The 27,634-nt window shown below is 39.6% G+C and overlaps 1 long non-coding RNA gene across 1 annotated transcript; it reads left to right on the top strand.

Annotated features, from left to right (window-relative positions):
- Positions 1–965: 965 nt before the first annotated feature.
- Positions 966–26,815, top strand: LOC148875952 (uncharacterized). The gene is made up of 3 exons (XR_016105513.1): positions 966–1,176; positions 24,544–24,691; positions 26,542–26,815. It is a non-coding gene; the product is annotated as an uncharacterized LOC148875952 (long non-coding RNA).
- Positions 26,816–27,634: the final 819 nt, after the last annotated feature.

Below are 27,634 nucleotides of genomic sequence, written 5' to 3'. Positions count from 1 at the left end.
TTGAAGGACTTCCTCTATTGAAGTAAAAGAGAAGAAGAGGGAACAATAAAGAGAAGTTCTAGTCTTCGATTTCCTTCTCTCCTACTAAAGAGAAGAAGTCTTCATCAACATCTCTCCTCTTATCTTCCTCAAAGGAGAAGAAATCTTCAGCGACACCTACAACAGTAGAGGCACAAAAGCTGAAGCTGAGTCAAGAAGTTTCCGCGAAGAAAACTCTTGCGGGTAAACCAACCAATGGCATCGGCAAGAGTCGGATTCCCCCGTCACCTCATGAGCTGCATTATATGGCAAATAGAGCTCAGGCAGAGGAGATGAGGAAACTATTAGGGGTTTCTTGTTTTTGCCATCTCGGGGATTAGAATGTAAATCTTGATAGCTTTTTGCCATGGGTTCTGCCAATCTGTCCATTGGAGCCATTGTTGCTTTTAAAGATTTGGATATGTAGAGTTTATGGTTTCCTCTGTCATTTGGAATGTAGTTTGCATGAGCGAGTTGGAAGATAAGGCATTTACGTCCCACGCATAGTTGTAGAATGGCGACTGGATTAGGGACATGACGATTAAAACTCGGTTTCCATTCTATGTCGAAGCCCACTATGAACTTGTGAAGTTGCCGACGGTGGATGTAAAGGAATATGAGGGAGAGAGAGAAATGTGAAGGAATTTGTGATGGGATTATTGGTGAAGTCGGAGAGGATAAACAATATTTTTTCTCAATTGTCTGGATAATTATTATAACGGTAGTGTGGGGAGTAAAAAATATTACAATGATCGATTTTAAAAGAAAGCAGGGAGTCTTTATCATAATATCATAATAGAGGGGGGTTTTGTCGCAAAACAAAGTACAAGGGTTGTCATAGACCCCATACTACAACGGAGTCAGGATCTCCTGCCGGCAAAATCTCTGCCTACATCTACCCACATAGCGTTTACTTTTTTTATGTTCGACACGCCAGACATTTCATTAAAGTCTTCAAAAGCAAATCAGATGTTGCGGGGACGTTCGATGACTATCCATTCAAAACTTGGAGAAGAGTTTTGTTGTCGCTAAAAACCTCCAAAGGTTCGCCAAACTAACTATGATTTTAATGTCTTCAAAAAGCAGAAGACCCTGATGGTGATTGATTAAGTAGAAAAAGTAGCTGACTCCAAAGGATCGCCTAACGCAGCTTATGCGGTAAGGAAGGGTTAGTCCATTATTGTTTAATGTCTTGTTAATTATGGATTATTTTATTCTACTGAATGTTCTGAAACTGTTTCTTTTCTTCCTTTCCATGATTCCCCCATGGATGCTGCTGTTGGTTTCCGTTTTATTGCATTTTTTATAAGATTTATGCGTGCTTTATAAAAAAAAAAAAAGGAAAACTTTTGCTTGTATGTTATTTATAAAAACTTTACCTGGTAAGAACAATAAAGCAGAAAAAGACAAACACAATTGGTAGATTAATTGAATTTGTTTAATACAGACTGCAGAGCATTAAGGAAAAAACATTAGATCCAAACTAGACTGACACAGGTTTTCTTTTTTTTTTTTTTTACTTTAGAATTTGCTGGTAGTTTGTGAGGATGAGATTGTTCTGGAAGGAGAGAAAACTGAGGCATGTGAGAGCATGCGTTTCATGAGGTTGATGATCATTGGAACCGTATTGGTGCCTTTTATTTGTTGATATCACCTTTGACTGATGATATAGATATAGTACTCGATGGAAGAACTTGAATGTCAAAATTGTTGCTGTAATGTAATCACTTCCTCTTCTCATAAATAAATGAGTGTATGGAAACTAAAGTAGCCCCTTGACTTATCTTTCATGGTAACAAGAGCACAGGTAGTGTCGTTATCCTAAAGACAGACAAACTAAATGCATGCTGGGATTTTATTTTATTTTTTTGAGAAATGGTAACTTTTCTTTCAATTAGAACAAGATGTAGAAGAGACTACGAGAGGATGTGCAAAACGACAGGGCTTTACAACAAAAAGAAAACAAGCCTTTCAGGGAAGCTACTTGGGACTATTTATACGTGCCCCTGATTCATACTGATATTAGGGAGCTGGCTACTTTTATTGGCTAATGTAGCCAATTGTCATTTGAGCCTAAAAACACATTTCTGTACTTGATATTGGTGACTTAGTGTATATTTAGGAAAGTGACATAAAGTAGCTTTTTGATATCTCATATAGAATTGATGGTGTAATAGATTTAACCTGACCAGAGTGGTGGCTCATACCATAACTCAACCTTTCAAATAATAGACTCATGGGGATGATGTCATGAAAGACAACTAGTTACATCAACTTTGGTGATTCGATACTCCATAAATATTCTCATAAGATTTAAAACCTAAAGGATCTTAACACTCACAAATTCCATGAGCATAATCTTGTTGCCTTTTCTCATACTTCTCAACTTCTTCCTTCATAGCCCTTAATCTTATGACCTTGAATGGGTTGTTTCCAACATATAAATCAGGAAATTTGAAGGTCCTGAATGTTGATAGAGGCATTTGGTTAAAAAAATCTTGGATTAAGGGAATGGTATCCTTGAAATAGGAAACAAGGGACAACTTGCTATTAGGGAACTTTGCTTTGTAGGAAGGGTGCAGTCTTTGAAGGTGCTTTCTTGGTAATTGCCTTTTGCTACTAGGATGTGTTGCTCTTTGCCTAGCTTCTTGGCCTTTTCTTGCATCTTTTAGGGTGACAAAGCAATACTCATGGCTATGGAATGTAGGTTGGTGAAGTATTTAGGACTCAGGTTCTCAAGGTGGACCTCATACTCTTTGGAAATGCCATTCAAATAGAGCTGCACCAATTTGTGCTCGTTTTCCTTATTGTGTTGGAGGTCTAGTCAAGTAGTTGTAGAGTCTCTTGATGTAAACATTTACATCCTCTTAAGGTTCTTGCTTCATCCTGCTTGGGTTGGAAGTGCAAAAATCTTCTTTTACATCATAAAACCAGTTGTAAAACATTGCTATGATATTGTCATAGGTTTTTACAATTGCTTGCCTTAAGTTGCAGTACTAGGTATAAGACCTTTACAATGACTTCTTGAACTCCCTAAGGTACAGGACTATAAGTCTTGAGTATCGATATTGTTCAAGGGCATCTAAGAATTGTCAGTTGTGCTCCCTAGGTCTAACTTCATCTTTAGTGAACTTGGTGAATGTTAGACAATTTTGTATGCCCTTAGCTTCAATCAAGATGATGTACTTTATGAGTTTATTGTAAATGAATAAAAGTGCATATTTGATTCATGTTCCCTTGGTATGTTTCTGTGTAATACCCTTAAACTGGACACTTAAAGAGACTCGTGTTAGTTTAGAATGTTCATAGCCAGTGGATTGGTCTGGGGAGACCTATCCTGACATGGCTGACACTGTGGTGCCACCAAGTCGGTTGGGGTGGCCTGTCTCAGCTGCCAAGGTGAGACCCTAGACACATACAGTGTAGGATTAATTGAATCTATGAACTAGACAAGATTTCCAATATTGCCCTAGACCTTGGTGATTGATGGGCAAAACTGGAAAGTTACACCCGACCCCTAGACTCGATTATGATACTGCATTAGGTGTCAAATTGGGCTGTCTTTGATGTACCATTTAGTGAGATCCTTAGCGGGGGTCAAAACCTGGGTATGTTGGGACAGTCTAAGAATTCATCTGAGTGGGTGATCATAGTGACAGGATCAGCCCCTTTGTCGGACAAAGGTAATGATTGGGGATGCATTCTCACTGATGGAAACCAAGATTGCCGACAGTCAATTTCAATCGTTGAGATTTGTTTTGCAAAATATATTTTATATGAGATATAAAAATATATATATTATGATTTCGAAATGATTTGCAAATGGTTTTAATTCCCAGGATCCATATAAGCAGAGAGTGCAACACTGTTCCTTGCAGCCGAGGGAGAGGTCCTCTCTTGTCGGACAGTGTATGATCATTATGGGCTGATAGGTTAAGTGTAAGACCATTGAGGATTATACCTGATGGGCTAATCTTGCATCTGCCCACAATCCCTGGGTGTTACAAGGTGGCTTGGCCCAGGGACCATTAGGGTAAGTGTTGGGCCCATAGAGCCCATGAGATGGGTTTCAGGGGGTGCATTGTCCATAACAGTGTATTCGGCCAGACCTTGTAACAAAGGCTGGGCTGAACCCATGTGGCTGATGTGTAGATCAATGTTTGGGTCCCATGCCATACAAGGAAGCCCAACTGGGTAGCAGTTTGGAAGGCTAAGTGCATACATAAACTTAAATGGGCCTTAAGCCCATTTCGAACGTGGCTGATTTGATTAGTTATTTAAAGGGGCGAATTCTGAGATGGATTAGCAGATAGGATTGGGCGTAGACCCTATCCACCTAGAAAGTCCAGATTTAGATTTGGAAGCCTCCCAATTAGATTAGGAGATGGTTGATCTAATCTGTAGATAAGATAGGGGTTATCCCTTATCACTAAAAGGGACTTCTAATCCAAATTTGATTTGGATCAGCAACTCCTAATGGGATTAGGAGCTGATCCCTTTAAGTCTATAAAAGGAGGAGGGGGCGGTAGCCTTTAGACATGCAATACACAATTCCTGTCTTCAGAGCTAAAATCACAAGAAGAGAGAATTATGCTCCCTGCGAATACTCTCTTGCCGCCTCCTTCCTGTAACTGCCGCCTCCAGCAGTTCGATCTCCTCCTCTCTACAGGAGTAATCAAGATTCGATCTTGATACCAATCTTTTGAACTGTATTCACAAGCCATCCAGTTGATTCTTGCGAAGGGTCAAGTTCTTTTGGAAGAACACTGCTGATTCTGCTCCACTCTACACTACGCCATCTTCAATGGGAGCAGATTTTGGATCCTTTCTTGGGCGTGAGTACCTCCATTGGGAGATATTGTTTCTCCGTATCAGACCCTCCATACTCCTTTTGGTTCAGATCTGGTCCAGTTTATGGTTCAAGAATGCTCCTTAAAAATATGATTTTCTAAATAGGGAATGCGATTCCCAGTTGAAGGGAGAGAAAAATTTTTGAAATCCGCCCCTTATTCCGCAATCTTTGGGCGTCAATGTGATGGATATCCTATCCCTTCAGTGGTATCAGAGCCATGGTTCAAATCTTGAACCATTTAGTTTCATATCTGAATCTGTGCAAATGGGTAGAAGGCGTTCTACCTGATTTGCGCAGATATGGGTTTTGGGAAATTTGTTCCCAAAATTGATGGGCAAATAATCTGAAATTAATTTTCTATAAATCTGATTATTGTTTAGAATCTTTATGATTTTCTATAGATCAGATCGAACTTGCCAAGGACGTATTGGATAGTCTTAAGACAATGTACGAAGAGTAGAATCGTTCTACTCGGCAGAAGGTCTTGAAATAGTTCATGACCGCACAGATGTCCAAGGGCCAACAAGTTCATGACCATTGTATCCGGATGATGGGTTATATCAACGAACTGGAGGCTCTTGGATCCGGGCTGGATCTTGTAACATAGATCGATGCTATTCTCAACTCTCTGCCTCAATCCTTTAATCCATTCATCATGAACTACAACATGAACAAGCTGAGCGTCAGTTTGCAGGAACTCAGCAATATATTGCAGAGGGTCGAAGAATTGATTAAAAAGGATGAACCCATTGCCATGCTTGTTGAAATTGGAAAATCGGGCAAGAAAAGAAGGCAAAGAGAAAGCCCTAGAAGAAGGCTGCCAAACCCAAAAGCAGAAGAAAGACAAAGCATCAGATGCTTGTCACTTCTGCAAGAAGACCGGCCACTAGAAAAGGAACTGTCCTGCATACTTGGAATCCAAGAAAGGTAATTTCGAAGCTTGTGTTATAGAAACCAATTTATTGGTAGCTTCTGCATCCAAGTGTATTGACTCCGGGGCTTCAACTCATGCGTGTAACTCACTGCAGGGGTTCAAGTTAAGTAGAAGACTGAGTGAAGGAGAAGTCACACTCTACTTGGGGACTACTGCAATTGTTGCAGCTATGGCCATAGGAACCGTGGAGTTATTTTTTAGAGAATGAACAATTGTACTGAAAGATTGTCTTTATGTACAAAATTTAAGGAGAATTTTGATTTCTGTCTCAAAACTGTGTGCAGATGGTTATTCTGTCTTCTTTATTAATACAATTACTATTAAAAGAAATAACAGATTCATCGCATACCGGGAACTAGAGAACAGTCTCTATGTTCTACATCCTTCTCTAGAAACTAACATAACCGAAACTACGTCAGCTGAAATCCCCAAGAAGAGAGCCTGTGATACAGTTAATCCCACGTGTCTGTGGCATTACCGACTTGGCCACATCGGTGTTGACCGAATCACAAGGTTGGTAAAGGATGGTTCTTTGGATTTTCTAACTGTAGAAGATCTTCCCACCTGTGAGCCTTGCCTACAAGGCAAGATGACGAAACAACCATTTAATGGTAAGCCTGAAAGATGTACAGGCACATTTGACCTAATACATACTGATGTATGTGGTCCCCTGAGTGTTAGGATACAAAATCAACACGTGTATTTCATCACCTTCACAAATGATTTTTCACAATATGGTTACGTGTACCTAATGAGACACAAGTCTGAATCCTTTGAAAAGTTCAAAGAGTTTAGACAAGAGGTCGAGAAACAGTTAGGGAGAGAAATTAAAGCCCTTCGATCAGATCGAGGTGGCGAGTATCTCTCTGACGAATTCAGGGACTACTTAAAGGACAATGGGATAGTATCACAATTATCTCCTCTTGCTACACCACAACTTAACGGTGTTTCAGAGAAGAGGAATAGGACCTTATTGGATATGGTCCGGTCGCTTCTCATACACTAAGAGTTACCCACATCCTTTTGGGATTACGCATTAGAGACTGTGATTTACGTGTTGAATCGGGTTCCAACCAAATCGGTTCCAAACACTCCATATGAACTTTGGACCGGAAGGAAACCAAGTGTCAGACACTTGAAGATTTGGGGTTGTCCAGCACATGTTAAAAGAACGAGTGTGGACAAGTTGGAATCCAAGACTAGTCGTTGCCTATTTGTAGGCTACCCAAAAGGCTCTGTAGGTTACCTATTCTATGATCCAAGTGAGCAGAAAGTGTTTTGCAATCAAAATGCACAATTCTTGGAAACTAATTTCATCTTGGACACCCATCGTCAGGAAGTTGTTCTTGATGAAGAGAGCTCAAGAGCAGTGGGAGATGTCCCACAAGTTCCAGGTAGTGACCAACCTAGAAGAACCACTTGGGTATCCAGGCCACCAGTCTGTTATGGTTCTGACCAGGATAGTTACCTGGTGGAAACCTTGACTAGTGAGGAGGATCCCGTGACTTATGCGGAAGCTATGTTGGACATAGATTCCCAGAAGTGGGTGAAGGCCATGAGTGCAGAGATAGACTCAATGGAGACCAATGGAGTCTGAACTCTAGTAGATCCACCCTCTGGGGTAAAAGCAATCAGTTGCAAATGGATTTACAAGAGGAAGAAGGGCCTCGATGGTAGGGTTGAGACATTCAAAGCTCGTCTGGTAGCGAAAGGTTACACTCAGAAAGAGAGTATCGATTATGAGGAAACCTTTTCGCTTGTGGCCATGCTTAAATCCATTAGGATCTTGCTAGCTGTAGCAACATACCATGATTATGAGATTTGGCAGATGGATGTCAAAACTACATTCCTAAATGGAGATCTTACTGAAGATATCTATATGCAGCAGCCGTCAGGCTTCATTGCTGCAGGTCAGGAAAACATGGTATGTAAACTTAATAGATCCATTTATGGACTTAAGCAAGCTTCTAGAAGTTGGAACAACCATTTTGACTCTGTTGTCAAATCGTTTGACTTCGAGCAGAATCCGGATGAACCTTGTGTCTATAGAAAGTATAGTGGAGATAATGTTACCTTCTTGGTTCTGTATGTAGATGACATTCTACTCATTGGGAATGGTGTAGGAATGTTGACTACGGTGAAAGTATGGCTTTCACAACAATTCTCCATGAAAGATCTTGGAGAAGCCTCCTATATATTGGGTCTTCGACTCTATAGGAATAAATCAAAGCGGATAATATGATTATCCCAATCTACCTACATTGACAAAATAGTCAAGAGATATAGCATGGAAAATTCCAAGAAAGGAAATGTTCCTTTCAGGCACGGAGTCACTCTCTCCAAGAAGATGTCTCCCAAGATTTCTGAGGAGATTGATGGCATGAAAGATGTTCCCTATGCCTCTGCCGTAGGGAGCATCATGTATGCCATGCTGTGCACTTGTCCTGATATTGCTCAGGCAGTGAGTGTAGTAAGTAGATTTCAGGCCAACCTAGGGCAGGAACACTAGACTGCTGTGAAAAACATACTTAAGTACCTTCGAAGGACAAAAGAGTTTTGTCTAGTATTTGATGGTAGCTCACTACAGATCCAAGGGTATACAGATGCCAATTTCCAGTCGGATGCAGATGATAGAAAGTCTACATCTAGATATGTTTTCACGATAGGATCATGTGCTATTTGCTGGAAGAGCAGCAAATAGGGGTCCACTACAGACTCTACGACCGAGGCCAAGTACATTGCCGCAAGTGAGGCTGCCAAAGAAGCCGTGTGGATGAAGAAGTTCGTTCATGAGTTGGGAGTAGTTCCGTCCAGCACATCACCCATCCCATTGTTGTGTAACAACAATGGAGCTATTGCTCAGGCTAAGGAGCCACGAAACCACTCGAAGTCGAAGCACATCGAGAGGAAGTACCACATACTACGGGAGATTGTTGGTAGAGGGGACGTCCTGATTCAGAAGGTAGCGTCAGCGGAAAATGTAGCAGACCCATTGACGAAGCCACTACCACAGAAAGTGTTTGAGAAACACGTGAAAAGCATGGGACTCCGACTTATACCTGATTAGACTTAAGTGCAAGTGGGAGTTGTTAGACAGTTTTGTATGCCCTTAGCTTCAATCAAGATGATGTACTTTATGAGTTTATTGTAAATGAATAAAAGTGCATATTTGATTGATGTTCCCTTGGTATGTTTCTGTGTAATACCCTTAAACTGGACACTTAAGGAGACTAATGTTAGTTTAGAATGTTCACAGCTAGTGGATCGATCTGGGGAGACCTATCCTGACAAGGCTGACACTATGGTGCCACCAAGTCGGTTAGGGTGGCCTGTCTCAGCTGCCAGGGTGAGACCCTAGGCACATACAGTGTAGGATTAATTGAATCTATGAACTGGACCAGATTTCCAGTATTGCCCTGGACCTTGGTGATTGATGGGCAAAACTGGAATGTTACACCCGACCCCTAGACTTGATTATGATACTGCATTAGGTGTTAGATTGGGCTGTCTTTGATGTACCATTCAATGAGATCCTTAGCGGGGGTCAAAACCTAGGTATGCTGGATAGTCTAAGAATTCATCTGAGTGGGTGATCATAGTGACAGGATCAGGCCCTTTGTCGGACAAAGGTAATGATCAGGGATGCACTCTCACTAATGGAAACCAAGACTGCCGACAGCCGATTTCAATCATTGAGATTTGTTTTGCAAAATATATTTTATATGAGATATAAAAATATATATATATATATATATTATGGTTTCGAAATGATTTGCAAAAGGTTTTAATTCCCGGGATCCATATAAGTAGAGAGTGCAACACTATTTCTTGCAGCCGAGGGAGAAGTCCTCTCTTGTCGGGTAGTGTATGATCATTATGGGCTGAGAGATTAAGTGTAAGACCATTGAGGATTATACCTGATGGGCTAATCTTGCATCTGCCCACAGTCCCTAGGTGTTACAAGGTGGTTTGGCCCAGGGACCACTTAGGTAAGTGTTGGGCCCATAGAGCCCATGAGATGGGTTTCAGGGGGTGCACTGTCCATAACAGTGTATTCGGCCAGACCTTATAACAAAGGCTGGGCTGAACCCATGTGGCTGATGTGTAGATCAATGTTTGGGTCCCACGCCATACAAGGAAGCCCAACTGGGCAGCAGTTTGGAAGGCTAAGTGAATACATAAACTTAAATGGGCCTTAAGCCCATTTCGAACTGGGCTGATTTGATTAGTTATTTAAAGGGGCGAATTCTGAGATGGATCGGCTGATAGGATTGGGCCCGGACCCTATCCACTTAGAGAGTCCAAGATCTAAATGATTTAGATCTGGAAGCCTCCTAATTAAATTTGGAGATGGTTGATCTAATCTGCAGATAAGATAGGGGTTATCCCTTATCACTTAAAGGGATTTCTAATCCAAAATTGATTTGGATCAACAACTCCTAATGGGATTAGGAGCTGATCCCTTTAAGTCTATAAAAGGAGGAGGGGCGGCAACCTTTAGACATGCAATACACAACTCCTATCTTCAGAGCTGAAATCACAAGGAGAGAGAATTCTGCTCCCTGCGAATACTCTCTTGCTGCCTTGTTCCTACAACCGCCACCTCCAGCAGTTCAATCTTTTCCTCTCTACAAGAGTAATCAAGATTTGATCTTGATACCAGTCTTTTGGAGAAGAGATTGGTTGGAGCTGTATTCACAAGCCATTCAGTTGATTCTTGCGAATGGTCAAGTTTTTTGGAAGAACACTGCTGATTCTGCTCCACCCTGCACTGCGCCATCTTCAGTGGGAGCAGATTTTGGATCATTCCTTGGGCGTGAATACCTCCATTGGGAGATACTGTTTCTCCGTATCAGGTATAATCCCTCCCTACTCCTTTTGGTTAAGATCTGGTTCAATTTATGGTTCAAGAATGCCTTTTGAAAATATGATTTTCTAAATAGGGAATGCGATTCCCAATTGAAGGGAGAGAAAAATTTTTGAAATTTGCCCCTTATTCCGCAATTTTTGGGTGTCAATGTGATGAATATCCTATCCCTTCAGTGAACATTGGAGCTTTGAGTTTATATAGATATGGGTTTCTACATATATTTTTTCGATAAGGTAGTATTGCTTTCAAGTGCCCACTAGTCAAGGATGTATTGGATTGGAGTTGGCTTAAAGATTTTTGCACCTCGGCCATAGTAATATAACCCATTGGTGGGAGAATAGATGGCTAAGTTGAACTGTTGAAGTTCCCCTTACTATAATCCTTTTTTTTTTTTCGCAAATCTATAAAAGTAGGAACAAATGTGGTTGGCTTTTGGAATTTTCACTAAACTAAAATACCACATCTCTAAGGTTTGAATGAGACAAGGAGCAATGGTAAATTTGTGACTTTGTTTTCTCATTTAATGCTTATTAGGAAATGACTCTTTTTTCTCATTTAATGCTTATCACTAAAAAGACACAAAACTCCATTCTTTTTGTTCATATTTATTAATTGTAAAACAAGTCAATGGCAAAAATGCTATTTAACATTTCCATTTAATGCTTGTTATGGAAAATACACAAAAATCTATCTTTTTGTTCAATAATTGGAAAACAAATCATGGTAATTACTGAAATCTCCCTCCAAAATACCCATGTAATTATTATTGAGACTGGTTTATAGATAAAAAAACAATATAAATGTTATGAACAACAAAAAAAGAGAGTTTAAAGTTATAGTTTTACCTTTGAGCAATTGATATGAAGGGAAAATTTGGAAAATACATCAATTCCAAAAAAGAGATTAGAAGGGATTGGGGTAGTGATTGATATGAAGAAAAAAAATTGGAAAATAAACATTTTGGTCAAACGTAACTAAATAAGTATTTTGGACATTTTTGTGCTTTTTGTTAGAAGATTCTAAAAGAGGGTTTACTTCTTGCAATTGTGTCAAAAAGTTCATGGGATGTGATTACATTTACCAAACTTAGGGGAGGAGGGGGGTTCAACAATGATAAAAAATTTATGGTAGATTTTAGCAATTTACCCTTTCATTTATTTAAAATAAAAAAATCTTAAACTACATCTTATGCTCTCAATAGCCAATGTTGGGCCACACCATGAATAGATTTCCAACTTGCAAATGGACGATCAATTTATTCTTTAAACTATTTTCTTGGTTTTTAAAAAAACATTTTTAACCTATTTTTATTGGTTAAGGTAGGAGATGGTTTTCTCTTCTTTATTTCCATCATGTCAAATTTTCATTACCTTAAATCCACATTATCACATGGCAAGATATCTGCAAGAGTAAGTGATATATTTTTTATTGCAATTTATTGTAAGGTTTTCCGCGGTCGAAGGAGCCAAGTAAAATTCTGCCGAAGGTATTTGATAAAAATTATTAATTTTATTAATCAACCATAATAAATAAGAATAATATGGTTGTTTCAAGATGCATGTAGAGAACAAACAACAGGTAGATGGAGAACTTTGTCGAGGGCAATTGATGGAGAAGATTTATAAAGGTGGAGGCGAAAAGTTTTCTGTTGGAGGAACTAAAAATCAGAGGGCAGAATAGCTTGAAAATCTAGGAAGCTAATAAGGCTTTAGTGCTGCTGGCAGGTTTGGACGTGGTAGAATGGCTCATAGGTTTCGTAGCAAAAGCAAGTGCAAAAGGGAAGGAGAGAAGCTGGAAAGAGTTCATTACAAAGGTGGGAAGAAGGTATGTTGTGGAATGCAGAAGAAATCATAAAGGTTCCTTCATATCTCTTTCAGAGTTCTTTGACAAGAACAGGAAGCAACTGGTCTGTTTTCCTAAAGGAAGAAAGAGCCAGGGGTGGATTGAGATAGCAAAGGTTCTGAGGGAGTTTTCATCAAGAGTGAAAGTAGAACAGAGAAAAGGTACAAAAAAGAAGAAGGAAAAGAGGAGATTTCAAGAACAGTAGTCAATCTCGAATCCCCTTGGCAATTTGCTTCTACCTTGGTGCAAACTTGAAATAACGCAGCTCTGTTAGTAACATCTGAAAAAGGAGATTGGACAAGCAAGTTGATTGTTGAAGTTGATAAACCAACTAGAGGGTGGAAGGAAATTGCTGTTTTATTGACAAAACATTTGAAGTTGAGAACCGAATATATCCTAACACGCTTTGATACGTGCAAAGCCTTGCTGGATCCACTGGAAAATAAAGTAGGAGTTGGTTCTGTATGTTTGCAGGATGATTTTGGCTCGATTAATATTTTCAGATGGTCTCCTTCAAACTCAAAGGATTTCTGGATTCTAAATGGGGTGGTAGTGCGTATTGTGGGTTTACCATTCCATCTTTGGAAGGATGAAGTTGTAGAAGTGATAGCAGTGTTGTGTGGAGAAAAACTGGCTGGTGTATTCTGGGGAGACCTCTGCAGCATTATTGTTGAATGGAGTCAAGCCCGAGAATATACCCAGAAAAGTGAATGTGAAGATAGAAGGAGTGTTCATGGAGGTTTGGTTGGCTTCTTCCATGGAAGCTGAAGTGCTGAACTGTGGAGGGAAGCTCGGAAGGAGGAAGATGCAAAGGTTGAAGATGAATTCCTGCGTGGCAGCAAAGGATTGGAGGATCTTCAAGGAAAAGAGAGTTGTACAAAAAAGGGCAAACAAAATTTGAGAGGTCCAAAAGCATTGCAGAAGGAGGAAAGTCTTAAATGTATTCAACAAGGTATTTGCTAGGCCTTTGACAAATCTTATGCCCAAACAGTTACAAGTGGCACCAATTCCAAATTTTCAAATACACCCGTTCTTCTGTGAGAAGACCAGAAAGGGGTAGAAAAACCTGTTGAATTGAAGCTGAAGGAAGATGGGGAGTTTAAACAGTTGGGCCAAGGGGAAAAGGACAAGAATGGTTTTGGTGTGCCCTAGAACCCAAAATATGGGCCGTCTAAATCGGGAGTGGTGGGTGTTGGGCCATCTAAAGGAGGCTTCTATAAAAGACCAGGGGTGGAAGTTCTGAATGGGCTGAATTCTTTTCGCCCATATAAGGTGATCAGGCGGACACGGTTATTCCATTTCAGGGGCCCAAGTTAAAAGAACAAACTTTAAAAAGCCATATGACTAAGGGTATGCCTTCGATAGATGGTAATATTCTTCCTCTTCGAGCCTAACAGACCTAGGACTTGGAAGTTTGACCTCTGCTTTTTCTGGAGGCTCGTTGCAATGGATTGCGACGGCAAGGCTAAACAAATTATCGTTGGAAAAGCACAACTCAAGATGCATTAGACGAAGTGATTTAGAGGAGATTAGGAAGGACTTTCTCTCTGACGATGAAGATTACAACGATTCTGATTCAGATGATTCAGTGAGCCTGGGTAGCATCGATCTAAGAAAATCGAAGGACATCATTGAGGAAGATAACTTCGGAACGGAAGTTTTGTTTCAGGAGGATGAGGGAGCTGGTTCTCAAAGTTTTGAGGGAGGTCCGATGAATACGATGGAATGGCAAAAGGAAACTCTGACTGGGACTCAGGTTTTGCCTCTACTCGCATGGGAGATTACCCCCCTGGACCAGGAAGAATAGGTTTTTGGGTTGGAAGGGAAAGACTCTACCAGAATGGTCTGTATGGTATTGCCTGAAGCTGGACAGCAGTGGAAGACTAACTCAGTTTCTGCCGACAAGTTGTTGACTTCCTCTATAAAATCTCTTATGCAGATCCGAACATAGGAAACAGGATTAGACTTGTCTCCCTATGCCGGTTCCTCTCCCTTGGAAGAAGTTCACTTGGTCTCCAATAATGCAGGTATTTTTGTCCATTCGGTTTTGGTTATTGATGTGCTTCCTGTGCTTGAAAGAGATACTCTAGCATCCTGAGAGGAAACCTTAGGTGGGGAGGAAAGTAGAGATCATAGCAATGGTGAAGGTGAGTGAAGTGAGATAAAGATAGAGGTTAAGAAAAAGCAAGAGGAAGAATTAGAAAGAATATGGGAGCAGATCTGTGCATTACTGGAGGGGAGTATAAAGAAAAGGAGGAGGGATTAGATGGCGGGGAACAAGAAGCAACTCCTCAGAACAAGGACCGTCATAAAAGTTCTAGGTTGGGGGGAGGGAGGTGGGTGAAGTCAGTGGATCGGCTAAGAAGACAGAGGGGAATATGAAAATGAAAAAGAAAAAGAGATCAGAGGTGGAGGGACTAATCTCAAATATAGAGGACGATATCAAGTTCAGTGGAAGAGGAGAAAGAAGGAAGGGCTCTTCATAAGGTGGAACCGTGTTAGAAAGGGGCATTTGAAAGGAGTCTCACAATGAAAATCATTAGTTGGAATGTGAGAGGGTTAGGGAGTGCAAGAAAAAGAAGGGCAATTAAAGACTTGCTAAGAAGAGAGAAACCTGATATAATCATGTTACAGGAAACTAAGTTGGCAGAATTGGATAGGAGATAGGTCAGAAGTGTGTGGAAATCAAGAGGAGTTTGTTGGACTTCAGCTCCCTCTTGGGGAGCCTTAGAAGGGATAGTTACTTTTTGGAGGGAGGGGGAGCCTTAGAAGGGATAGTTACTTTTTGGAGGGAGGATGTTGTAGAACTAGTGGAAGAACTTATAGGGAGATTCTTTGTGTCTTTAAAATTCAGAAATGTGGTGGACGGATTCACTTTGGTGTTAACTAATGTCTACGGGCCAAATACTTATAGAGAAAGGAATGCAATGTGGGAGGAACTGTACGAAATACAAGGTTTGTGGAATGGCTTGTGGTGCCTAGGGGGGGATTTCAATGTAATCAGGTTCTGTAATGAATGAAATAACCCCCAAAGAACAGTTACAACAAGCATGAGAAATTTCAAGGACTTAATTAACACATGTGGTTGTGGTCTAAAGGAATTACCCCTTCTACAAGCCAATTTTACTTGGTCTGATTTCCAAGAAAACCCTTTTTGCTCCAAACTTGATAGGTTCCTTTTTAATGTAGAATGAGAGGATCATTGGAGGAATTTGGTGGCTAGAATTCTTCCTAGAGTGACTTTTGATCACTACCCTATTCAATTAGGCCAAGAAACTCTGGGCTTTGGACCACAACCCTTTAGATTTGAGAATATGTGGCTAACTCATCCAGACTTTGGACACTTGGTTGGGGAGTGGTGGAATGAAGAATTGAGAGGGGTAAAGCGGAATGGTGTAAGGTTCCACAAAAAGTTGAAGAGATTGAGAGCCAAGATTAAAGAGTGGAATCAAGAGCATTTTGGAAGGATAGAGGAACAAAAGAATAATTTGTTGTGTAGGATTGATGGTCTAGACTCTAAAGAATCTCAAAGGATCATGATTGAGCAGGAAAGGATTTTAAGAAGAAGGTTAAAGAAGGAATTGGAAGTTCTTCTTAGAGAGGAGATTTCCTGGAGGCAAAAGTCAAGACACAAATGGATCAAAAAAGGGGATGACAACACAAAATTCTTCCATGCCATGGCTAATGAGAGGAGAAGAAAAAATTGTGTGGCCAAATTAGAAGTGAATGGAGAGGAAATCACAAACCAAGATGAGATAGCCAAAGTGTTTGTGGATCATTTCAAATCAATTGTTGGGAAGCTGTTGAATAATAATGTAAGGTTGGAAGGATTAGATTGGCTCAGGCTGTTTGAAGAGCAAGCGATTTGGTTAAAGAGAAGTTTTGAAGAAGAGGTAATTAGGCATGCAGTGTTTTCAATGGACATACCCAAAGCTCCTGGGCCAGATGTTTCACTATGGCTTTTTATCATGATTGTTGGAATGTGGTAAAAGAAGACCTTTGTGATGTGTTTAAGGAATTCGAGGACAATAATAAAGCAAGCCTTGGAGTTAATGCTACCTTCATATTCCTAATCTCTAAGAAGAAAGAAGCAAAAAAAAAAAACCTAAGGATTTTAAGCCGATTGGCTTGGTGACTAGCATTTACAAAATCCTGGCTAAAGTGTTATATTTGAGGATTAAAGTAGTGCTGCCCTCTATCGTTAGTCAAGCTCAAGGAGCATTCGTTCAGGGGAGATAAATAACGGATCAGATCCTAATAGCAAATGAGTGTGTGGAGGACATGAGAAAGTGAGAAAGTCCGAAAGTCAAGGTTTTGTTTGCATGCTGGATTTAGAAAAGCCAAATGACTTTGTGGATTAGAGTTCTTTATTAGAGGTCCTAGGGTTTTGTGGGTTTGGAGTTAGATGGTGTAATTGAATAAAGAGCTGCATAAGTTCTTTCCATTTTTCAGTCTTGGTTAATGGGTAGTCAAGGATTTTTTCCCAGCTTTTAGAGGCCTGAGGCAAGGTGACCCCCTCTCCCCTTTCCTCTTCACCCTAGTTGCAGACGTTTTCAGCAGTTTGATCTCTAAGGCAGACAGGGAAGAAGTAGTGAGAGGTTGGAAGATAGGAGGGAATGGTATCAAGGTGACCCACCTATAGTTTACTGATGACCTAATAATCTTTTGTGAAGGGGGTGATAGGAGAACAATAAGGAACCTCAAATCTCTGATAAAGCACTTTGAGAGAGGAGCCAACCCTAAGGAGAGCATTTTTTAGGCCCCGATTCTGGAAAAATTTGAGAAGAGATTAGCTTCGTGGAAGAGGAACTATATTTCTTTAGGGGGTAGAGTAACGTTACTGAGAGCTTCCCTAGCAAATCTGCCGATTTATTACTTCTCGGTTTTCAGTATTCCTATTAGGGAGGCCAAGAAGTTGGAGAGATTAATGAGAAATTTTCTTTGGGAGCTAGGGGAGGAAAAAAAGGATCATCTAATAAATTGGGGAATAGTTTGTAAGAGGAAAGAGGGGGTGGGTTGGGTCTAGGGAATTTGGTTTTAAAGAATAAAACTCTCTTAGGAAAATGGTTGTGGAGGTGGCCTATAAAATAGAGAGGCATGAGGTGATAGATAGTATACATGGAAGTTTGGGAAATGGATGGGATGCTGGTGTATCATGTCGAGCCATGATGGCAACTCCTTGGAATGCAACTCAGAGTATCCTCCCTCAATTCCTCAATTTTGTCAGGTATGATGTCAACTCTAGTACTTCTGTTTTGTTTTGGGAAGACATCTGGGTGGGCAATTCTACTCTTAAGGAAAAAGCTATCTCTCACTTACTTCCAACACCTGTTTCTCCACCCTCTCTGAATTGAGACTTTGGGTTTCGTAGGGGCTTGAGGGATCATGAATTCTCTTGTGTTTCAAACCTTTTGTCACTACTTGAAAGTGTTTTCTTTGACCCCCTCAGATCTGATGTGAGATTATGGTCCCCTCATCCAAAAGGTTACTTCACGTTTGCCTTTTTCTTTAAGTCCCTTTGCTCTTCCCAGGACTTTTGGGTTTTCCAGCTAAGAAGCTCTGGTCTAGACCTGTACCTCCTAAAATTATTATTTTCTGTTGGGAGGTGTTCTATAGGAAGATCAACACTTTGGACTTATTGCAGAAGAGAAGGCCCTCCATGTGTTTGTCTCCTAACTGGTGTGTGTTTTGCAGGGCTAATGGTGAGGATTGCTCTCACTTACTTTTAACCTGTTCTTTTTCTGCTGCTATTTGGCATTGGATCTTTGCCTTGTTTGGGTGCAGTTGGAATTTGACTACAGCCATAGATCAACTCCTTGACCCCTCCTTTGTGTGGCCCACAAAATCTGGTAAAACAATGTGGAGGTGCGTTAAAGCTGTTGCTTTGTGGACAATTTGGGAAGAAAGAAATGCGAGGCTATTCCAAGAGAAGGAGAGAAATATTCAGACTGTAAATGTTTGTATTTTGACCAGGGCAACCCACTGGCTGAGATCTTTGAACTCCTTTCACACATTCTCTTTTGATGACATTTGGAGGAACTGGATAAATGTGGCTAGTAGCAGTACCAGGAAGAACAGGGTACCAACTGTGTGGGTGCCTCCTTCCGAAGGCTGGACAAAGTTGAATTTTGATGGTAGCAGCCAAGGCAACCCAGGTCCTTCAGGGATAGGAGGGGTGCTGAGAGATAAAGACAGCAATATTTTAGCCTTATTCTCAGGCCCCGTGGATATAGGAGATTCTATTAGAGCTGAGCTTTTACCGGTGGTACAAGGTATTCAGATTGCAAACCAGTTAGGAGTTCAGAATCTGCTTATTGAAGGAGATTCCAAAGTTGTTGTGGGTTGGCTAACAAATCCAGATTCAGTTATTTGGTGCTACAGGGACCTTCTGAGGAAAGTTAGTTGGTTTTCAAGGAACATGACTTCTACTTCTTAGTGGGTGAGTAGAACAGCTAATAACATAGCGGATGGGTTAGCTAAGCAAGGGGCCTCAAGGGAACATTTATTTCGGGCTGCTTTGTAAACTTTTGTTTTCTAGTCTAATGTAATACGTTGTTGTTGTTTAGGAGAGGTACCAGCTCGTGCCTCTCCTTGGGCAGTCTGTATTGTATTATCATATTGATCTTTCTTGAATAAAATCTTACTCATTTATAAAAAAAAGAATAATAAAAATTTTATTAATTCTCATTACCTTTGCAAGAATTTTATTTGGACATATCATTATATTAATAAACCATAATAAATGTGATAAATAAGATTAATTTTTATAGATGTAGAAATATAAAAAATTGCAAAAAAAATTGAAAATATATTATATACTACCATCATCACAAAATTTGTTACATGCAAAGCACTACACAAATACTAGTGAAAAGAAAAGGGTGGAGGTGGTGTGGGGAGCTCTTTAGCTAAATTGAGGACTTGACTGTGTATTTCTTGGATCATGGACGTGAATTGCTATTAAACCTTTTACACAATCATGGCCATGAGTAGGGCTAGGGCTATTACCAAGTCAGTATTGGCCTAGTTAGTGCTAGTTGCAATTTGCAAAAAAGGAGAGAGGGGGTTGTTTAGATTGATGTAGGTGTGGGACTTCGTGGATTAGCAGGTAGGTCTTTATCGTTTTGATTGTTTGAGTTGCACTCCGTGGCTTCTGCGATAGCTTCAAGGCCTCAAAGAAAGTGATGAATACCCTTTTGGCACTAATTTATCTCTACAGCTGATCTCCCTAGTGGATATAATCCCATGTAGGATGGATTGAAATGGTGGTGGGCCCACATAGGGTGGTTTGTTTCCTCTAGAGAATTTATGAGGTTAGCCTGAACCACCAAAACTATTATTAGGTACTAGTAATCGAAGTAAATATACAGGAGTAAAATTTATTGATTAGGACTAGTGCATACAAGAAGAGATGGTTGATTATTGCTTGGTCAGTGTGTGCTGTGCATTTAAGGTGTAAGAGGGTGGAAATTCGCCTTGGCGTAGACCCGGTTTAGTCCACCATGAACCAAAAATGAATCAGTCCAGTCCAATAATCAAACCAAGAAAATTCCAGAAAATCTTTCATTTAGGAAAAGGGAAATTATATAAACACTTAATCCTGAATTAGGGAGACCTCTCTCTCTCTCTCTCTCTCCCTTTCTCCCTCTTTCACCGCTTCTCTTCTCCACCACTGGAAAATTGTCTGAACTATGTCTGTTTTGATCCCTCTCAAGGGGAGTACAAAGAGCCGCCTGTGTCAGGTTCCAGCCACACTCCCTTTCTTCCCCTACTGATTCACTCCATTGCCATTCCTTGGACTTTTGGAGATCCGACTGTCAACGCCTTGATGACACTCTTACTTTCCAAAGTTTCAAAGCTTCTAAGACTCAGTGATAAGTGTAGGTAGAGTATAGGCTTAAGCCAAGATTATAATGTTTCCCTTTGATTGGTAGTGGGGGTACTTGTAGGCTATTGAGCAACTGAAGTTGATGGGGTTGACTATCTTTCTTGATGTTATTTCTATTAGCCCACTGTTAGAATAGTTTGGCTATGGTAAGGGCTACCGCATTGATTAAGTTAAAACTACTACACTATTAACCCATAGGATGTGATTATAAGAGGTCAAAAGTTACTTTATATCACTTTCCCAAAATACACTAACATCGAGTGTGAGAATGTGTTGTTATACTCAACAACAACTGGCTTTGTCAGTTAATGATGGTAGCTAGCCCCTTGAAACATGCATATGTTAAAGGCAAGGGTGTTAGATGTCCAATATGTGTTTTGCCTGTTTCTCAAGTCCATTAAGTGTATGGATTGTTCACTATCATGTGCAACATTTAGGGAGTGCCTCCTTGACCCCCAAATTACAATCTCATTATTATTCCAGGTCGAGGGAAATACAGACTTACTATGAAAGTTAGTGATGAAGGGTGATTTGGCATGACCTAGTAAGAAGAGGTCATGTGGACGCGATCTACTCGAGGGGTGACAACTCAACCAAAGGAACCCAGTCCGCAACAATTAGAGCTCGGGTATTCAGTCACCTCGGCCCAAAACCATCTTGACGTAAAGGCACCTTGACACCTAATCTAGTTCGGGGCTAAAGAATTGAAGTATCAGTTCGGAGCTAAAGAGCCGAAGCGCCACATAATCGACTCCAGAAGCCTCCCCAACGGACCCCGAATTTCTCGAGATCACGACAGGACTCATCCTCACTCTGCCCGAATCAGAGGAAAACGATAAACCTTATCAACTGACACATTACTCTCCTTCAAAAACGGAACAAATCTTATCTACGCAGCCCAGAGATCCCGGAGCTTTTTCGTAAGATCCACAACTACTCCACTATATAAGGACATCAAACCCCAAGGCAAAGGTACGCACGATTATTTACTCACTAGCACTCAAGCATTCAAGTATTCAGCTCACATCCATAATATAGTATTGACTTAAGCATTGGAGCGACCTCGCTGGGTTAGCCACCCCAGGTTCTCTGCTCTATTATCTTGCAGCTTGGTCCAGCTTGCCACGCAATTGGTGTTCGGATCATCTTCCAGCTAGGAGTATCCAGCTCGCGCACCATCAGGTAGGAAATCCACTTAGGCTCTCCCAAGGTTTGGCCGTTTGGGTTTAGTTTGACCTAAAGAGGATTGGTTTAAGATGGTATGTCAAGCATTATCTTGGAGGGTTGACAATAGTCATCTCTTGACTTAGAGTCATAGTATTGAATTTTGGAGTGGGCCATCTGAAATGAAGATGGCGAAGGTGGCCTAATTTGGTACTTCTGGTTCTGGTATTAGTTGGTCCCTTGATCATTTGAGATTCCACAAGCTGCTTCTTTCCTGGAAGAATATAACCAGAAACCACATTAAAGACCTCAAAGATAACAAGCCATCGGTTACTGAAGAATTTATGAGGGGGGTTCCCTTGACCCGGAGTAGTTTAGTTCGTGAGTACAGACATTTTTCAAGTGGAAGTATTTACAGAAGCAGTAGTTATTCATTTACTTATGGGAGAAATATAAAGCAGCTAGTCCAAAACAGCAAAGACAGTTTATGCTGCACGATCATACATCATCAGTTTTCAGTTATTTGAATTCAAATTATGATAATTCTTCATCTTTTCCTACAGACATCACTCTTTCACACAATTACCCTTCTTGGTTAGGAGCTTTGTCACATCATGTTTCTTCTTCTTATGATTCATCAAAAGAAATGTTTTCTCTCTTGTGGTTTTGAGCCTCATGGTGGCCAAGTGATTTTGGATGGCGATGGAGGATATCATGCTTCTAGATATGCTTCCATGCTCAAAGCTCTACAAGAAATACCTCTCCATGGTGTTCCCAAAGATATACTTATCAGTTATCTCTTCAGGGTATTGATCACAATTCAGTGCAAATGATCAGGAGTCATCTGCTCCTTTCTGACCATCATTTCATTTTACTCCAAGTGTATCAACCCCTGGAAGCCAAGAGCAACTTGTTTTGGTCAAGGTGGTCCAGAATACAACCGATCAAGTCACAAATGGTGATCCTGGTTTAACTAGGGCCGGCATTCCAGTATATAATGCCGATAAACTATGTTTTCTCTTAACCAGCAGTCTTATCAGAGTGTATTGAAAAAGAATATATACAGTCATGGAATAGGTTTACATATGATTGCAATGAGTCAAAAGCACTTAAGCTTTTCCATACTGGTCTTATGGATTTTGTGAAAGAATTGGCAAAATTTTAGCATGAAGGCCAATCGAGCAAGGATGCACAGAAAACTATTGTAAAAAAAAAAAGAGACACAGTTGATAAGATCCTTGGCACATTACAGCCACATCAATTTCCAAATACCATGGAATCTATTAACCAATATGTATCATTTTCATGTCCTAATATTGCAAAACTTGTTGAGGCAAGCTTCTGGATTTTATAGATGATGTTTAGACTATTGGTTTGGAGGTACTTTAACCTTGAATACAATTGAACATGTGCTCTGCATTTGACATTCTCTTGTTTCATTTGCAAGATTGTGTTGCTATGGCTGGCAAATCTTGAATTTTCTGTGGCCTAATGATTGTGGTCTTGTAACTTGAAGTTAGTATGTTTTTGAGGCTGTCTTGGTTTTCAAAATCTATAGCTAAATCTGAGATTTATTTGGTATGTTATGGATTTGCTTGTGAAATTCCATGTTATACTTAAGGTAAAATTGTCGGATTTCATGTTTGTTGTTGATGCAAGGTAGAATTGTGATGTAGAAAAAAAATGCAACCTTTATATATGCATGAGATAAAATGTATTTGTTGAGGCAGTGGGGACTGGGGAGACCTTGAAGACATAGTGATATTTTAATTATTAATTGTTGAGGCAGTGGAGATACCCTGAAGACCTTGAAGGCTTGTTGAGGCAGTGTTCTTCTGTAGCACAACATCCATGCTTATGAAATGCTGTATTCTGGAATTACTTTTGATTGGTGACCGTCAATGCAAGTGTTAAAACCATCTGAGACCTAAAACCTGATCCAAGTTGACTAGACTTTTATAAAGACAGAACCAGAAGAAGGGTTGCTCATATTGGAAGAATTTACACGATTCATCTAATACAATTATTGTGGTCTATACAGAAAGTTTTAACTTGTATTATCTGTTTCATTTGTGGATTTGGTAAAGTGAACTTGCATAATTTGTTAAATGCTTGGTTTTCATTGATCTTCTTGGTTCAACTATCACCTTCAAAAAGAAGGCGACTCCCCAAATCACAACAGTCTTAAACATGCCCAAAACAAAGTTTCCTTGTTAACTCCTTGCGTTGCTAAGGCATCAGCCAAGCCATTTGCTGACCTTCTAGTCCATTTGAATTGTACTCTAAGCTCCCTTTTTAGGTTTATAGCTTCCCTTACAATTTGTCTAAGGGACCAAGTGCCTAATCTATTTGTTTGCATCCATCTTATTACCAACTGATATTTTTGTTCAGTAGAAGGTTTCAAGCGAGGAAAGGCACTTGGAAACCAGTGAGACCATCAAACTCAATCCTCCCTTATGTATGACTTATTTGTGATGCATCATCAATATGTTCATTCTCAATTCACTGTCCCAACTATATAAACTTGACATTACTGATGAATTTTACCATGTATCAAGGTGAGGGAACCTTCTGATAGAATACATATGTATTGTTTATGGATGTACTTTCTATTAGACTAACCCCATATGAGGACTTTGGTATCCCACACAATTGCAGGTTTTGTGGAGTAAGAATCCTGTTCAAATCGGGCCATTTGCTCATATTATGCTGTTATCATATAATGCTCAGGGGACGTTGACATACAGATATTTACCAATAGAAGTTAATGCATACTTGCATAGGCAGAACAATTTAGGCCCTGTTTGGTTGAGTAGAATCGCAATCCCATTCCCATTCCTACTGGAGTGGCAATTCCCCATTTGAGGGTATGGCCATTCCCTGCCTCTCCCTTGGGAATTAAATTCCACTCCTGTCTGAATCAAACAGGCTATGAGAATAGACTATTCCAATTCTGATTCCAATTCGGATTCCAGATGCAAACCAAACGGACTCTTAATGTTGCCAATAGGTCCCAAGATCTTCAAACAGCATGGTTAATGCCTCAGCCAGCCAGGGAGGGGGAGCTTGATGTGACGGATACAGTGTATGCTGGTCTACAGATACATGTTAAAATGTAAAAAGGTAAACTTGTTCATTTTTTATATAAATTACTAAACTTTTTGATTGTTACCGGTAAGCTAAGTAGATTTGTGAAAATGTGTTCTAGTCTAGAATGTGCAATATTTTTCATGTAATGTTTGTTTTTAATTTTTAATTATGTTCAAAATATCTTACTTCTTGGACTCCATTAGAGTTTGTTATGTCTCTGTTGCAAGATCATAAGCTGTTTGTTTAACTTCCTCTTGTATATATGACGTTTGTGTTTCGCTGCTAAACATGCACAACATGTGCTTGATAGTTTGAACCACAGAATATTTTCATACAAAAGACAGGGGCCATATAATTATTTTTGGGGTCAAAATTATCAAACTAAATGCTGCATATGCCAACAAGCCACCTATTGATCACAAAATCAGGAGAATTAGCTTCTGTTAGTTTCTGTAATCCATGATCATCCGCAAAAAATAACCTCTCGTATTCTGCATTGATGATTGCCACATTTACTGGATTAATACCTCTTCTGGAATTGTAGATTTTTTTTTTTTTTTAAATCTCCTAGACCCTAGAAACAGCAACAGAGCAACCATCTGGTGGTATTTGGTCAAAGGCCTACTGCTGCAAAGCCTGGCTCAGTCGGATAAATGAACAACCATAGAGAAGAAACTGCTTGTTAAGGCTGCAAAAGGATCGGATTGGATTCAGTATAGGGTATATCCGATCCGATTTGATATGAAATCCAACCAATCCGAATCTGATGAGGATCCACTGACTTTTCAAGATTATGATTCAAATTCAAATTCAGATCTTATCAGTCCAGTCTAATCGGATTTGAATTGTAATAAAAAAACTTGATGATATAATATAAATAGTATATATAATATATATAGAGTATAGCATATAATATTCCATAATTAATGGATTGGATCAGATCGGATCATGATGGATTGGATCGGGTACATTTGAATTCAATCCATTAATTACACGAATTGCTTTTTCCGATGAGATCTGATTTGGTAAGATCAAGGGAGGTGTCCAAATCCGCTTTTAGTGGATCAAATTTTGATTCGACTTATTTTGCAGCCCTACTGTTTGTACGTGGGCTTTACAGGTGTCCAGGAGGTAATGATCCCACTTTGGTCTTAACTGGCAGCCTCGCATTGCTTCTTGCTAGGGAGATTCCTCAAAGAGATTGTTATTGCCATGCATCATTATATGGCATGTATGTGTTGCAGGATAATGAATACACCCAACTACCCAAGAACAGAGAACAATTGGCAAATAGAGAAATCATAGGACAAATGTAAAACAGAGAAACTCAAGAAATACAGAGAGTTACATAGTCCAACTTATAGTCTATGATATAGAAATACACTATAAAGCAGTAGTGACTTACCTTCTCTCTTATGAAGCCCAGTCCCTAATACGCCCACAGCACCTTTACTCTGTTCAATTGCCTTACACACTCCTTCCTTTCTTTCTTTTCTTGACTCTCAAGATATTAGATATAAGATATGTCTAGAAGCACACATAATAAGAAAACCCTAATTAGGTCTTGCTTGACATATATGAGAATCTGGGAAATTTCTTGACTCTCGTATTTCTATAATACCAGTTTTTTATGCCCCCTTTTTTTATTCATGATATTCTGAACTTCTGCAACAAATAAACAAGAATCTCTCTCTCTAGTTGCATTTTTTTTTTAAACAATAATTTATAAAGCTTCGTACTATGTTATTTTAATATGCAAAATAGTCGTGCGATGCTGATATTGATATTGATGATGGCACGAAGAGAAGGATATACATAATACATTAGCATTGCATGTGTAGTCATTGCCTTTTCATGGATTCAATATAATCTGTGTATTTCAGTTGTCAGCAAAAGGGAAGGATTTCACGTGTTACCCTCTTGGTCTTTCACGTTGGACAGATTTCAGTTGCATGTGTAGTCTCTGCCCTTCTTTTGGAGGCATTTCATCAGTACTTTTAGTAGGTGGCATGTGGATGTTTTGAAGTTTGAAGGAACTGGTACTAAACTCTCTCTCTAGAAGTAGAGAAGAGAAACAATACCTGAAACTGTTAACAAAACTGTACATCTTTTCATCTTATAAACACAAAGAGCTATCATATCCTTGTTACTTTGTTAGCAACTTAGCATGATGATTGTTGTAAATGGGCCCACCTCCAAGCACCACATGAGCATTGTGGGTCCTAGTGTTTTGCTCATTTTCTTTTCTACATATCAGACCTCACATGACTCAGCTCAAGTCCTTCCCTCTCAAGTCTCAATTCCAACTGTTTTGGGGTCGGCTGTATAAATCCTATTCCTGTCCATCTATAGATTAATCAATCTCTGTCAAGAGCTGTGTTTCTTGTCAATTTTTTGGGGTGTTTATCAAATGTGTGTATCGTCCTGTTTTTTCAAAACAAAATAACTGCCACATCAGCAGGCATAATATGATTTTGCTGATGTGGCAGTTCTTTTTGCTTTGAAAAATCAAAATAACACCCTCATTATCACCATTTAGGTTCATATCTACTTTGTTCTTTTCTGTCTTTTCGCAACCTTTTTATTTATTTTAAAAACCCAATTTATTCCTTTTCATTTGCTTCACTCATTGATCTATTTGTGCATAAGGATTAAAAATTTTATACGTTTTTATCCAAATATGAGTATCGGTGCATATCGGTGTGGTCAATATTTAGTTTTTTATTTTTATAATGATCAAAGGGGTTGGGGAAGAGGGCTGGGATGGTTTAAACCTTTTTTAAAAATTCGTGTATTATTGTATCCAAATGTATCTGGACATATTGATACCAATATGATACACCCTGTATCAAATGTATCATATTGATATTTTAATCCCTACTGTACATAACTAAACCATTTTACTATTTTAGTTAACATTCCTTGGCCTCAAATGGAGGTAGTCTTAATATTCAATTTTTTTTTCATTCATCCATG

This window comes from Nelumbo lutea, chromosome 1 (genome assembly GCF_056320005.1).
Source record: "Nelumbo lutea isolate HS-2025 chromosome 1, American lotus-T2T, whole genome shotgun sequence".
Taxonomy (NCBI): domain Eukaryota; kingdom Viridiplantae; phylum Streptophyta; class Magnoliopsida; order Proteales; family Nelumbonaceae; genus Nelumbo; species Nelumbo lutea.
Note: the sequence above shows the minus strand (reverse complement) of the source record. Positions and strands in the feature narration are given on the sequence as shown.